Raw genomic sequence first — 14,347 nt, forward strand, 5'->3', positions numbered from 1 at the left:
TCCAAGACGATGTGCATATTCCCGACAACATCTAATGTATCAATCTCGAAAGTTTGAAAACCACTGTAAATAATATTTAAAGCTCGCCATTCATTTGTATACACACTAACTTGTGTTACTTTTACCAACTTCCCTAAGGCCTCTAAGACATTTCTTCGTAGATTAGAAGACGCGTTTAAAGTTGTTTCAATTTCAGCTTGATCCAATATGATTTTATCTGCATTTTTTCTTTGAGATGATTGATTTTTAAAATATGGTACTTCCTGTTCTCTTGTTTGATTTTCGATAGTGTTGTTTGATAGTGGTGTAATAATATCTCTTTTATACGCCTTATCTTTGAAACCACTCATATTTTGCCCATTTGTTTTCGTTTCGTGTAATAACTCTGAAGCAGATTCGTTAGCAAAAGATTCCAGTTCAGTGTGATTTGAGTACTCTTTCTGTTGTCCATGTGTACGATTCTGTAATCCATTGTTTTCGGCAGTATCACTATTTCTTCCTACCGTAATTAAAGGCGTAATGCTGGTATGTTTTATTGTAGATACTTCAGCCGCTATTAATTCAATTTCTGTATTGCAATGTTGTGACTTTTCAGTCATTTCATTTGTACAGGTTGTTTTATTATGAATCAATTCATTTGTTTCATGATTTGGTTCATCTGTTACTTTTCGTTCTGTTTCCCCTCGATTTGCACTATTTGCAGTAGTAAGTACATGCACATCAATATTCTTCACTGTCGTGTCAACATCATCATTTAGTACATCCATTACGAGATTGTCCCACAAGATATTGAGTTGACTGCTTTCCCCTTGGGTTACCGTTTCTTCTGTAGTTTCTGCTGTCTGATAAGGAAGAAATTTCGACATTAAATTACGATAGGATTGACTCGGCTTCTTAATAGTATTCGCTTTATGTAAGAAAAGTCTATTCTTCGCTTGCATAGCATTATTTTCCTTAAAGATTTTTGGGTTGATAGTTGCATAGTTCGGTTCTCTAAGATTGTTAATATTTTCTTCAGTATTCGGTTGTGATATACGAACAGCTTGAAACCATACGTCCTGTAAGCCCAATGTCACTGGTTCTTCACCGTTTTTACCCTTGTTATTGATGTCAACAACGTCTTCTTCTGGAATGACATTCTGACACCAAAGCTGAAAGAAATAAAGTGTGTAACTACAGAGTCTGAACAAGTACTTGAATTTTATATTTTATAGTTGAAAGACTAAAGAATAAAACACAATATAAAGAATGTTAAGATTCTTAAAATTAGCAAAAATGACAAAATTTATTTTTGAAATAAAAACCATAGAAATATAAATCCTATCTGAAATATTCTTCAGCAGTGCATCATGCTTTTCCAATTAGAATTATTAGCGACAGGTTTTTAAACGAAAGTTGAAAAGGTTCTACTTTTACCGTATGTGTTAATAATTGAATATAGCATTCAGTAAGATGCTTAGTAGGACGTTTACGATTTAAAAAATAGAGACCTTTGTTCTGTCTTTTGTCTCTAAGAGGCGTCGTTTGGCCATGATAAGGAAGGTAATTGCCCTCACACTGTGTTTGAAACAAATAAATGTTTGTTTCAAGTCAGTTGGTATAAAACTGAAACTCTTGCGTCAAAGAAGAATCTTGTCCTCCTTCTGCACCCTCAAAGCAAACCCTACAATAACGCTGATATGTATAGGTTTAGTTTAATACGAGTGTTCAAACTGCAGCCACTGGTCAGTTTTGATAATCAGGCTAGCAAATAGTTCACACCCGGTTATATGAATTGATACACGTGAGTGGTTCATTGTCGCCCAAGTCATACTATTAATACTAAAGGCGAAGAAAGATAAAGTATGGACAAATACTACTTTCATCATGAAAGCAAGAGATAATAAAGATTTTTTGGAAATATGAAAGAGGAAATTGGGGATTCATTTTCGCGAGAATAGAGTATCCCATGAATGCCTGAAGGTGTTAAATATAAACAGAACATAGCTATACATCCAACATTAAGAAATTGTATAAATAAGGGAGCTACATATAAATGACACCGTAGGAAGTTTAAACATTCCCATCAATTTTTTATCTGGAGGATAGGGATTACTTATCTATTGATTTATTACCTTTTGAATCTTAGGAAGGGAAACCTGCGAGCTTCATCCCTCCTACTCCTATTATCAGTTACTCAACCTGAAATCATTCACCTCATATTCGGTCATTTAGACCCAAGCATATTTTCCATCACACATTGTATAAAAGATCGATATGATGCTGAGTCGTAAAAACAATGAAATTTTCAGATTACTTATAACAAATATTCAATTTATTAGAATCACGCAATGGTACTTACAATTGTGTTGTTAGTACGTCCGTACCTTGTACGATAACTCGGAAACGAGATCGAGTTTTTAGATTCTGTCTTCCGCAATTGATAGCTAAGATATTTATCTCCACCGAGTTTCTTAACGGAGCCAATCCGTTAGGATCTTATCAGGTAACGGCTAATTTAACGATAGCAATCTATATCTCATATTTAGACATCGACCATTAAGCAAATGCATATTTTGTTTGTTACATGCATTTCTGTTAAACTTATTAGGAGTATCTAACAACAATAATACAGGTCAAATTTGAAGTTTTATAGTGCTTATAAATGCATGTTCCAACAGTTATATTATATGTTAGTAATTCTGTAAGAGCAAATTCTGTAAGTTCCTATTTCAGATATATGTTAATAGCAAGCAATAAATCCAGTTTTGGTTTGTAATTTCAATGCATTTAAATGTTTATGCAACAAAATGACTTTTTTGTATGGGAAGATGGAAGAATGCCTAGTTTATGGATGACCACTAATGATAGCAACCAATCAGCAAAGCAAAGATGCTTACAAATGCGAAGACGTTAAGAGAAATCTGATAATGATTAAGACTCATAGTAATATCATGTCGACATCAATTCAGAAAGAAGAGACGGGAAGATTGCTACTCTTTGAATGCTTAGCTTTAGGTAATGAAGTTTAGCACGATCTCCATCAGTCCCTGGTAAATTTGGGAGCTTTGTGGAAAAGAAATAAACGGAAATTGTTTCCAGAAATACCGCCTACAAATAGGTGAAGCAATGTGAAAATATCTTCAAGGTTTGAGTTTGAGCTATCTAGAAAATATACATACTAAACTTCTCTCTAAATACTGACCACTAACATCTGTTGAAGCTGACATGTCATTTTCTGGTTACAAATGTAACAAACTAACAACGAAAAATGTAGAGAAGCATCTCTTGATATATTCTAAGGCTAATTAAGGAAAGGAGTAAATCCTTAAGTATGAAAACTTTTCTTTGGTACAGTGGAAACATTTAGAAAAATGAGGCTTGTATCATTTCGTTCTACGGAGGTAAATACACTATAAAATATAAATGTGAAGGAAAAGTAAAGGTTGTGTTCTTGTGTCACTGTGTTCATTTTAATTCATCATCTGTATGTTTTTATTTTTTTTAAAAAAAGGTAGAAAAACTCAATATTATAACAATACAGTATAAAGAGAAATAAATGAAAGGCAAAGTACACTTTTCGATGTTTTATTTCACATCCAAACTTTCTCATAACTTTGTTGCATGTTTGTAAATGCTCTTTCATTTCATAGTTAGTTGATATTAAGTGCATATTTTAAAACATTCAAGAGTATAGTTGCTTGCATCTATATATATAAAAGAGAACGTACAAAATCCTTTGTCCGCTCATCACGCTAATACGGCTGAACCAATTTCTTTCATTTTTGGGGGGTTATTAGGATTTGGACCCTAGATGGTTTTTATCATATCACTTTAATTTTTAATTACCAGTGTCTTGAGATAATTGACCATTCAAGTGTCCATAACGTACAAATCCTTTGTTATTAGTTCATCATAGGTAAAAATAAACGTATTTATATGCAACCCGCATGACCGTGTCACTCGGCGGGTTAACATAAATGACAGGCGATATACAGCGGAAAATAGCTTGAATCTTCTGTTTAAAATTTTTTAATTGATTTGCTTATTTTTACAGATACTTTTACAATATGCCAGCACCGGGATGACCGCAGCGAAGCGGGGCGGGTTAACATAAATGACAGGCGATATAATGTTAAGATTTACTGCAATCTTCTATGGTTTTTATCATATCACTTGAAAGCGAAAAAGTAAAAATTATCTAAGTAACAAAGTTTATTGCGTTCCGGGGTGACCGCAGCGAAGCGGGGTGAACGCTGCTAGTATTTCATGAATTTTAAATGGATAAAAATCTCTGTCTTCTCGTATTCCATATAGTAAACGAATTTCTAATTCTCTCTTTTTTTTGCAATGGTAGTTAAAACGCTTATCTCGGGCGAGTATGTTAACAGAAGCTATCCATTATCATCCTAGTGGATAACGGTAGCTTTGGAGGTTGGTATCTATATCTAATATTCCTGACATCGAATTTCTAAACTTTTCTTTTTGCAACAGATGGCTAGAAAGCTTATTTAAGCCAAGTTCTTTAATAGTGTCAAACCGTAACAATTAACGGGTAACGCTGACTTTAACGGTGGTTAGATAGGTAGGTAGATAGATAGATAGATAGATAGATAGATAGATAGATAGATAGATAGATAGATAGATAGATAGATAGATAGATAGATAGATAGATAGATAGATAGATAGATAGATAGATAGATAGATCCCATAATGCAATTTTCGCGTTGTCTTCTTTATATTATTTACCAGAGAGTATTTGATGGAACATTGCTTCAGTGAATGGTGGTGTTGCAATAACACTAAAATCTTCACTAATATCACTTGCAGAACAACATATCCATTTAAATCATGCGTATCTCCACTGGAAGGCATCCGAATTACGGCTGTAACGCAACAAAAGTAAATAGATGAGTCACGAATGCAAGTGAAGTATTGGTTTGTATGGCGTGACATTTTCTTAATAAATATTAAAACCGGAATTGTTAGTCTGGTTTGAATAGGAGTTTAAAGAATGTAGATTATATATTTGAGACACTTCATTGATTGCAAGAAATCCCTTCTCGCTATCTATTACAATTTTTACTCTACAGCGATTAAATTTGGAAGTGGTTCTTTGTGACAGTGAAAAGAGGGGTTAAACGCTAACCTGTTCTTAGAATGATAACTCTGTACCAGAGAACCACTTCTCGTTATCTGATATTGTTTTTGGTGTATGCAGATCAATATTGAAATTAGAAGTTGTAGGGAAATTAAATATTTCCCGTTTCACTAGAGAATCAAGAATGGAGATTAAATATATTCTTGGAAGACTCAATCAGTTATCGGAAACGTCTTCTCGTTACCTATACGGTTTTGCTCTAAAGTGATCAACGATAAAGAAAAAACAAGAATGATTATTTTCTACCACTTGCACGTTTCAATCTTATTTCGATCAGCGAACTCGATTCCCAATGTTTGAACCTCTACATCCCGACCTAAATTGATGTCATTCTATCAAATAGTTCTTTTTTTCTCCTGGATAAACGGATAAAGTAAATATATAGAGAAGTTTTTGTAAATTAAAGCTCTTAATAAAGCTCATGAAAAGCCTTTAATACCATGTTTACCTCAGGGAACGTGATTGCAACGTTTCAGCACAGAGTTAAATTAATTTCAAAATACTAATATTGAGAAATACGTAGATAAATCTCTATACATAAAGTTGTATTGCTTTCCTTCATTGCATTGCAAAGATAACCAATGCCTCTATAATTATACATATACAATCTACGGACTGAATAAAGAATCGAATGAAGAAACATTGACAAATGAGTAACGAAACAAAAATTTTATCATGCATTTTATAACATAGTGGTTGCATTAAAAATGAGTGTGTATTTTTAACTATTTTGTAAAAAAAATATAATATTACTGAGTTCATGTTGAAATTGGTGCACTAATGTGGGAGATAAACTATTTAATAAAATTTCACATTGCCTGCATCTTTTAGTTCAATCGTTGACCGCTGGATGCAGTACGTTGAATATAAATAAACATGATGAACTGCTTATCTGCTTATTAACGAACTCAGATTGCTGCTCTAGATCTTATGTATTGCCAGCAAGAATATATCACTCTCTATAATTATTTAATTGTGGGGGCCTAAGAAGGAGTTGTACAGATCCAAACCTCACACATTAGAAAAGATAGAGGCATGAACTCACAATATTATTGCCAGATGTTATTTCAGAAGCTTATCAATTGTACCTCTGTCAGAATAAGGAAGCATGTTGGCAGATGTGCCTATGATCAGATTTAACACATTCTTTTTGTTTTTGTATCCAACGAAGGAAATGTACATGATTTCTTATAACGAAGAGTCAATATTACATAATGTATAACAGTTTTCTATAACACCTATATATTTCTCATGCTTCCTGTAGAAGAGGATATGCTCGTATAACAAAAGAATGTAGCCATACATTATGACTTTACCACGATCACTATCAGCATACATGGCCTTGTTCGTTTACCTCAGATTCAAGTTCTGTAAATCATAGCTAAAACTTATAATATCTTGCGTACTGTATCTTGAGAATCCAACAAACGTGAATTCTTACAAGAAATGCAACTTCTAGAGATGAAAAACAATAAGACTTTGAGACTCAAGTTCTTCAAGACTTTGAAGCGAATTAAAATAAGAGACACAAGAAAAGAATACATTTTTTATAACCATACAGAAATGGACGTAATTCTTTTTCGTAAGCACTCTACGCTCTCATTGTATAGGGTGAGAAAAAAGTTCATTATCACTCTCTAATTTTTGAAACGGCTTAAGGAAAATGACAACACTTTGAATATAGCTATTTGGGGTGGGCGTGCAGTAGATTGTGCCATTTGTCATCATACCAGCCATCTTGAAATCCATCATTTTCAATTCCAGTATTTCAAATGGAAAGGCTGTCATACGACAGTTGATTTCATGCTAGAATTTTGCCAAAACTACGAATCCGAAATTGGTTTTCACCTAACTTTAATCAGTAATGCAATTCCGCAAACTAAACATTGCATGTGGGATTCTACAAGATATGCTCCATGTGTTTCCCGTTGTATGCTACACATAATGCAAGACGTTTCTTTTATTCCTGATAATCGCGTAATAACACTTCCGGCTTCACAGAAGCACAAACGTGCCTGATCGTTGTTCGAGGTGTCGGAGATCAGTGAATTTTCTTCATAAACAAGTACTTTGAGACGGCCTAAATATGGTGCTAGCTCGAGCCAACGGGATGGCCAGATAATTGGCTCTCGATGACCAAACTGGTGGCCCGAGAACTGTGCAACTAAACACTAAATGACAAGTAATACACAGTGAGGAGGTGCACCATCTTGTAAAAGTCTCGGAACTTACCTTCTGGGTTCAGAAATTATGGGAACACCTGCTCATGCAGTATGATAAGATACCTGTCCCCATTTAGTTTCGCATATATGAAGAAAGTTCGGATGATACTAGTGTTCAATATCCCAGACATGCCATCACCTTTTCCGCGTCAATTACCCTCGAGACACTTGTCCATACTGGGTTTGTGCCTGACCAATAACTATGATTGTCTTTATTGACTTCTCCGTTCACATGGAACAAAGCCTCTTCACTGAACCACATACCTAAGAAGAAATGTCGAATTCTCGTTACATTTTGTCACAGTCTAGTTTGCAAATTGCGTTTTCGTAACTGATTATCCTCTGTTAGGTATTGCTGTACTTGGAATTTGTATGGATGTTACTTGTTTGTGTGTATTACATGGAGTATCGATTCTTTACTTACACTTGAACCCGCAGTTAAAGTGTGATACTGCGTTTCGAGTTCTTTTTCAAAGATGCTACAACTGCCATTGCTGTTTCTCCACTTGTTGTAGTTCCCGGAGAGGTGGCCGTAACAATTACAGATCGAAAAATACAAACAATGGTAATCAAAATTAGCAAAAAAACGGTCAAAAATAATTCTAAAATAATAATAATAATAATAATAATAATAATAATAATAATAATAATAATAATAATAATAATAATAATAATAATAATAATAGTAATAGTAATCCTAGGCCAGAAACAATTACAGTATGCTGCATGTGCTATAAAAAAGGTTGGCTCCGTTATCAGATAGAAGAGAAAACATTAAAATACTAAATCAGGAACATAAATTATTAATTAATGTAACAATTAACAAAGAAAGATATCCTCTAATCATTGCCACAAGCAGCTCATTGAGTCTATGCCCAAAAATTGGCTTCCTCCAATCACAAAATTGATTCCTTTTAGCACCAATCTACGAGGAATTGAGAATTCCGTCGTAATTTTACGTTATATAGCTTTAATTAAGTTCAGGATTGGCTCAACAATTTTTCTCATTATTTTCGAATTTTAGAGCAGGCCTTTATTTGGAGAAGATATTCTAATAGTTTACAGGCGAAAATTGACTTCCAAAATAACGTGTTATCGGTTTACAGGAAATCAGGCCTCCGCCGTATCCAATTGAACTTAATATTCAAGAAAAATTATCTGCTAACGCTATGCATACAATAAAGTAGCATAAATCGGCTGACGTATTTACTACTCGAAATGTTACCATACTAGCTATGTCACATTTCTTTTTACCAATTAATGTCAAGAATCGGCAAATGGATAACGAATATTTTTATCAGAAAACTTATTGGACAAGTACGGACTACAAACATTGCCTACTAAGGTACTTGAAAATAATTTCACACTATTAATATCAAATCCAACTAATAGGCCAGTAACATTAGTAAAAAGCACACCGATCGCATATGTTGAGGAGAACGTTCAAGAAGTAGATATACAGGGTGAGTACCAAAAAAAAGAAACAAAATGATGAAACATTCTATAGAACTGAACAAGAAATTCAGAATAGGCTGGAGGAGACCAAATCGCTTTTTGATATTAAGTTATTAGATATAAATCCAGATTTAAGGGATGAGCAGAAAAAAGCTGTCCATGATTTACTTTTTAAATACATTTTAAATACAGGGATGTCTTTTCTTATACACCAACTGACATAGGCTACTTCCGTGGATATGCACATAAGATAAGGATACAAAAAGGATCCTCTTTTCATCAGAGGTCACCTCCCATTCCGCTGGCAGTAAGACCGCAAATTGATTAGCAAATTAAACAGCTTTTAGAAGCCAATATTATTAAAGAGACAAGTGACAGCTCTTTCTTCTCGCCACTTCTCATAGTTAAGAAACCAAATACTTCGAAATTCTGTCTAGTTTTGAATTTACAGGCTTGCAACAAGTTTACAAAATACTTAAGCTTTCCATTATAGTCCACAGAAGACATTTTGCATGTACTTAGAGGTAAATCTTGCATAGAGTCTAGTTATTTTCAGCTATTATTGTATCCTAAAGGTCAAAAATACATTACTTTTGAAGTTAATCATAATAGGAAGGCGTATAAGTGCCAACGCTGCGTCATGGGGCATACCGCGTCATCGCCTCCCCTAACTATACCAGTACGCATGCTTTCGGAAGGTTTACCACCTCGCATAACTGCTTTTGCAGATGACCTCGTAATAGGAAGTAAAAATTGGGAACAACAACTATCGGAAATTGCTCTTCAAACGACTAAGAAAACACGATTTTAGAGCGAGCCCGAATAAGACCTATCCATTATACTCGGAATTGAGTGTTTTGGGATTTACAATTAATGACAATGAAATCAGAATTTCACCAAAATTGCCAATAAAATGCGGAGTTTTAAGAAATCAACTACTAAAAGCACCTTGAGGAGTTTTCTGGGACTCTGCTCTTATTTGAGGGCTCATATCAAAAATTTCACAGAAAAAGTGGAACCATTTCAAATACTTTTGGACAAGAATTCAAAATTTACATGGACAACTCAGCATGACGACTTATTTGAGGAAGTTATGATGGATATTATTCAGGCCCCATCTTTGTTTCATTTCGATCCATCATTAACGAGCGTATAACGAAGCACCTTCATCTTCAGCAGTTGGAATATTGACATTTACAACCCAAAAACTAATCAGCAACGTGTTGTTTCCTACTGTAGTCGCCGCTTTACTAAGACAGAGAGAAAAGCCTCAACATGGTAAAAAGAACTATATGCACTGATATATGTCGTGCGAAAATTCCGATATTTCTAATTAAAAAGTAATTTAAATTATTCATAGATGTTAAATGTTTGGCTTCACTCAATACCCAACCGGACGAAATCCGGAAATTTAGTTGCTATAAGATATTCTTAGCAGATTACAATTTTGAAATTCAACACATTAGAAGTCAGCAACATCCTAAGACATTTTAGTCGTTTAGAGGACAAGCAAGATATACAACAGGAGGAGAATCAAGAAATTGATAATTTCTCGGATAGAGGATGCTAAAGTTTTTGCTTCCTACTCATTGGAGCATACATTTCAAATTGACCAGTCCATTACGTTACCCAATTTAGCGGACGAACAAAGCAAAGATCCTTCATTTTCAGACATTATTACTGTATTGAAATATAAAGAACCTAACAAGTTATCTACACTCCGTGCGGTGAAATACTTTTCTCTTAAAAAATGGGCTGTTATATAGGAATCAGAAACACCCTCAACTAGGACTGCTATATTTACTTTCTGTGCCGAAATCCTTGCTAAACAAATGGCTTGATGCTATCCGTAACAACCCGATGGCACCCTATTTTGGGTATACTAAGACGTACCAGTCGGACCTCAGAAAATATTATTTTCCTTATATGAAAGCTGACATAGCCAATAGAATAAGGACATGCAATATTTGCCAAAGATTCAAGAAGTTACCAGCTAATCCAGCGGGCTAATAGCTTCATCACCTTCCTAAACATATTGCCACTGCCTGGCTGTACGATTCAATTGGAAAAGTTCCAGTCGGGCAAGGGAATTTCAAACACATACCAGTTGCCATTGAAATGACCACGCGATACTGTGTGACCAAGATTGTAGACAACATTACAGCACAAGAAATTGAACAATTTCGTATATATGACATTATTCTTAACAAATAAAACACAGTTCTGACCAACACCAACACTCTGATGAAGAGGACGTGTCTGATGAAGAGGACGTTAGGTCCTTGAAACTGTAACACATTGCAAGTATAGTTTTTAATATATTTCATGCTGCTCTGGTCAGAACTGTGTTTTATTTGTTAAGCTACTTATCCAGAGCCATGGAGTTTGGACATTATTCTTAAATACGGAGTTTTTTCGTACCTGTACTTGGAAAGACACCCTGAACATAACACTAAGATATTGCAAAACCTAGCGAAATTCTACAACTTTGAATTTAAATTTTGTCCAGCAAACGATCACAAAACTCTGGGTATAGTGTAAACATTCCACAAAATCATCCAAAACTCTTTTAAATTTTCGTACAGGAAAATGAAAACAATTGGCCAAAACTTATCCCGTAACATTTGCAATTAATACATTCCTACAGGGTGGAACTAAATATTCAAGTTCATATTATGAACGGATATGAACCTAGGACCATCTCTGATATTGCGTTAGCGTCTACAAGGAACACCTGGGTAAGATATGTGAAATCATACAGTATAATTTAATTGCAATTTATAACAAACAGAAAAGATATTTCGACCATAAGCATCAACAAATTAATTTTGATAAGGGCCAGAAAGTAATTGTATTTTTTCCCAATCGGCAAATTGAAATACCTCAAAGTTTCTCGGCTAGATACATAGGACCTCTAGAAATCATCAAAAGAGTTAACCCTAATCTTTATAAGGTCAAATTTCCAGACTCATATCGACAAGCAATACAGGAGATTTCAGTAGACAGAATTAAGCCATATTATGAAGGTAGAGACGACACTCAGCACGAGGATAAATAGCTCTTTTTTCCACACGAGCGAAGACATCTAAACAAAAAACTTATATAATAGCAAGGGCAGAACAGAAGATACGATAGCCTCTGGAATATTTCATTTTTTAAATATTCCTCTTCTTTTAATTGGCACTATGAAACGAATAAGAATAAGAGATCATAAAGACATCCAAATTATTCAACTCAATTGGCAAAGAACATTCAATAGCATAATATTTTTCATCATTCTTGCTTTAAAAAATTACAGTATTCACCACTAGGAAGAGAAAACACGAACACAAGCATTCAGACAGATAAAAACACTTTTCAATGCAATACAAATACTTACTATTTTCTGCTTTAACAAAAAGCGGATTCATTATTATGCAACTGAATGAAAGAATGCTGAGATTTGCATTTCCGCATTTGAAAGGCAACCGATCTTCACAAGGAAATTTAACTTATAATTCTACAACTCTTTGATATTTTTTCCTTACTTCCACTGTGGACTAGATATTGTCACCAATATCATGCAATATAAATATTATGCAGGATGTTCCAAAAATCATGATCACTATACAGGATGACCAGGAATTCAGGACTATCATTATCATCATCATTAGCATTTAAAATTGGATTATTTTATTGAAATACATATCTTTAGTGCAAATATTTTAGATATTTTACACCTTATACAGGGTTACCAAGAAATCACGCCATTCGTATAACGGAATTTGCGATATAAATTATCTTTATATCCCTGTGATAATCGCAATCCGTTTATTATTGGTAACTCTTATTATTATATCCAACCCTTATATCCGTCTTTGCTTAATACGAAAAATATCCAAAAGACCTCGCTTAGAAATATCTCTTCCAATCCCAATGGACACATTTAATACCAATAATACGACTAAGGAGCAACTGATGTTACAGACTCCAACACCTCTCACCATAAGTGAATTAATATATGTGTATTAATGCCAGAGCTGAAAACAACCCTACCTCGAAGGGGATGAAGTGGCATATAGTGTGAACCGACCCTTCCTGTGATTAGGAAATAACTGTTTAGTGCTTTCTTCCGCTACCCTGTTACTGCCCCGAAAAGTGAATTTTTTTCAGTGTTGCAAGTGTTGTTAATGTTTTCAGTGATTTTTTGTGTGATCCCCCAGTGTTGCCCACCTTCACATCTAGAAAACTAACCCTTCGGCTTATTTTTTAAACAAGCCAGGGGGTGTAATATCCCATGTGATGTTGTAAACAAACAATTACACATGTCAGTGTTTTCAAACACCACCACGTAGTTCGGCAAGAAGACTTCACACCAGATGGATCTACAATCACTTGCAGACGACGGCTTCTAGCCCCTCCCACGAAGCAGAAGACAGCATCGGAACAGCAGCGCAACCGCCACCCAAGGAACCCTATAAGTTGGATGGACAAAGGCAATTTGGTACCAGGTTTCTGATGTCTCTCCTATTGTTTGCTTTGGGACATTAGGAGTAACCTAACCCCAGGGCCTCTAGTCTGCTTGGGGACTACGCCTATCCTTCCTCTTGACAGCCTGCTTCGGAACTCTGCCTGGGAATCCTAACCACAGCCGCTTAGCCTGCTTCAAGGCTCTGTTGGCCATTTAACCTTCCCTCTGCTTGCATCGGAGCCTAGGGTCCCTAATTTCACTCTGCTTAGCCTGTAGAGATCCTATCTGCGACCTTACGGTCAAAGACCACCTATAACTAACCTTTGATATTAGAGAGATTAATTTGTACAGTATTTTGTGAAAATACTTTTCACGCACACTCTTTTTATTAACGCTATACCTATACCTATATGGTACAGAATTTTACAATAATGAAACCGGAAGATGTAATGGATTTCTAACACTTGTAGTCTTAGTAAACACTTAAGGATATAAATGAAATTATTCTCTGGACGTTCGATCGATAGCAGTGAATCACATCTCGTTGTTACCGCTTTTGCTCTGTAGTGAATAACGTAAAAAACGGAAATGGTTGATTTCTACCACTTACTACCGGTTTGAATATCCCCTCCATCAACACACTCGATTTCTAACTTATCATCCCCTATACCATGGACAAAAATTGATGGTCATCCATTAAGTAGTTGTTGAGGGTTTTTTCTTTTAGTCACGGATACACACACTGAAAGACAAGGTAAATACATAAAGAAGTTTTGGTAAGCCAAATTCATTTAAAATTAAAGATGAGAAATGACTTTAAAATGATGGACCGTGAAATGATAACAATTGCCATGCCATAAGCGATACGAATTTGAGGTCGCTGTGCTTTTGGCACGTTTACTCATAATCGCCTTAACAGTTGTTTATGGGAATCGTTTAGCAAAACTTTCGTTTTATCAGGTAATCGTTCTCACATACAGTACTTGCATGATATACAGTTGTAATCTAGAAATGTTCATATTATTAATATTTACTTTTATGAAAAATGTTTCTATATTCTCTTCCATCAAATGTTTTTGA

This window comes from Thermobia domestica, chromosome 8 (assembly GCF_964235325.1).
Source record: "Thermobia domestica chromosome 8, izTheDome1.hap1.1, whole genome shotgun sequence".
In the NCBI taxonomy this organism is placed as follows: domain Eukaryota; kingdom Metazoa; phylum Arthropoda; class Insecta; order Zygentoma; family Lepismatidae; genus Thermobia; species Thermobia domestica.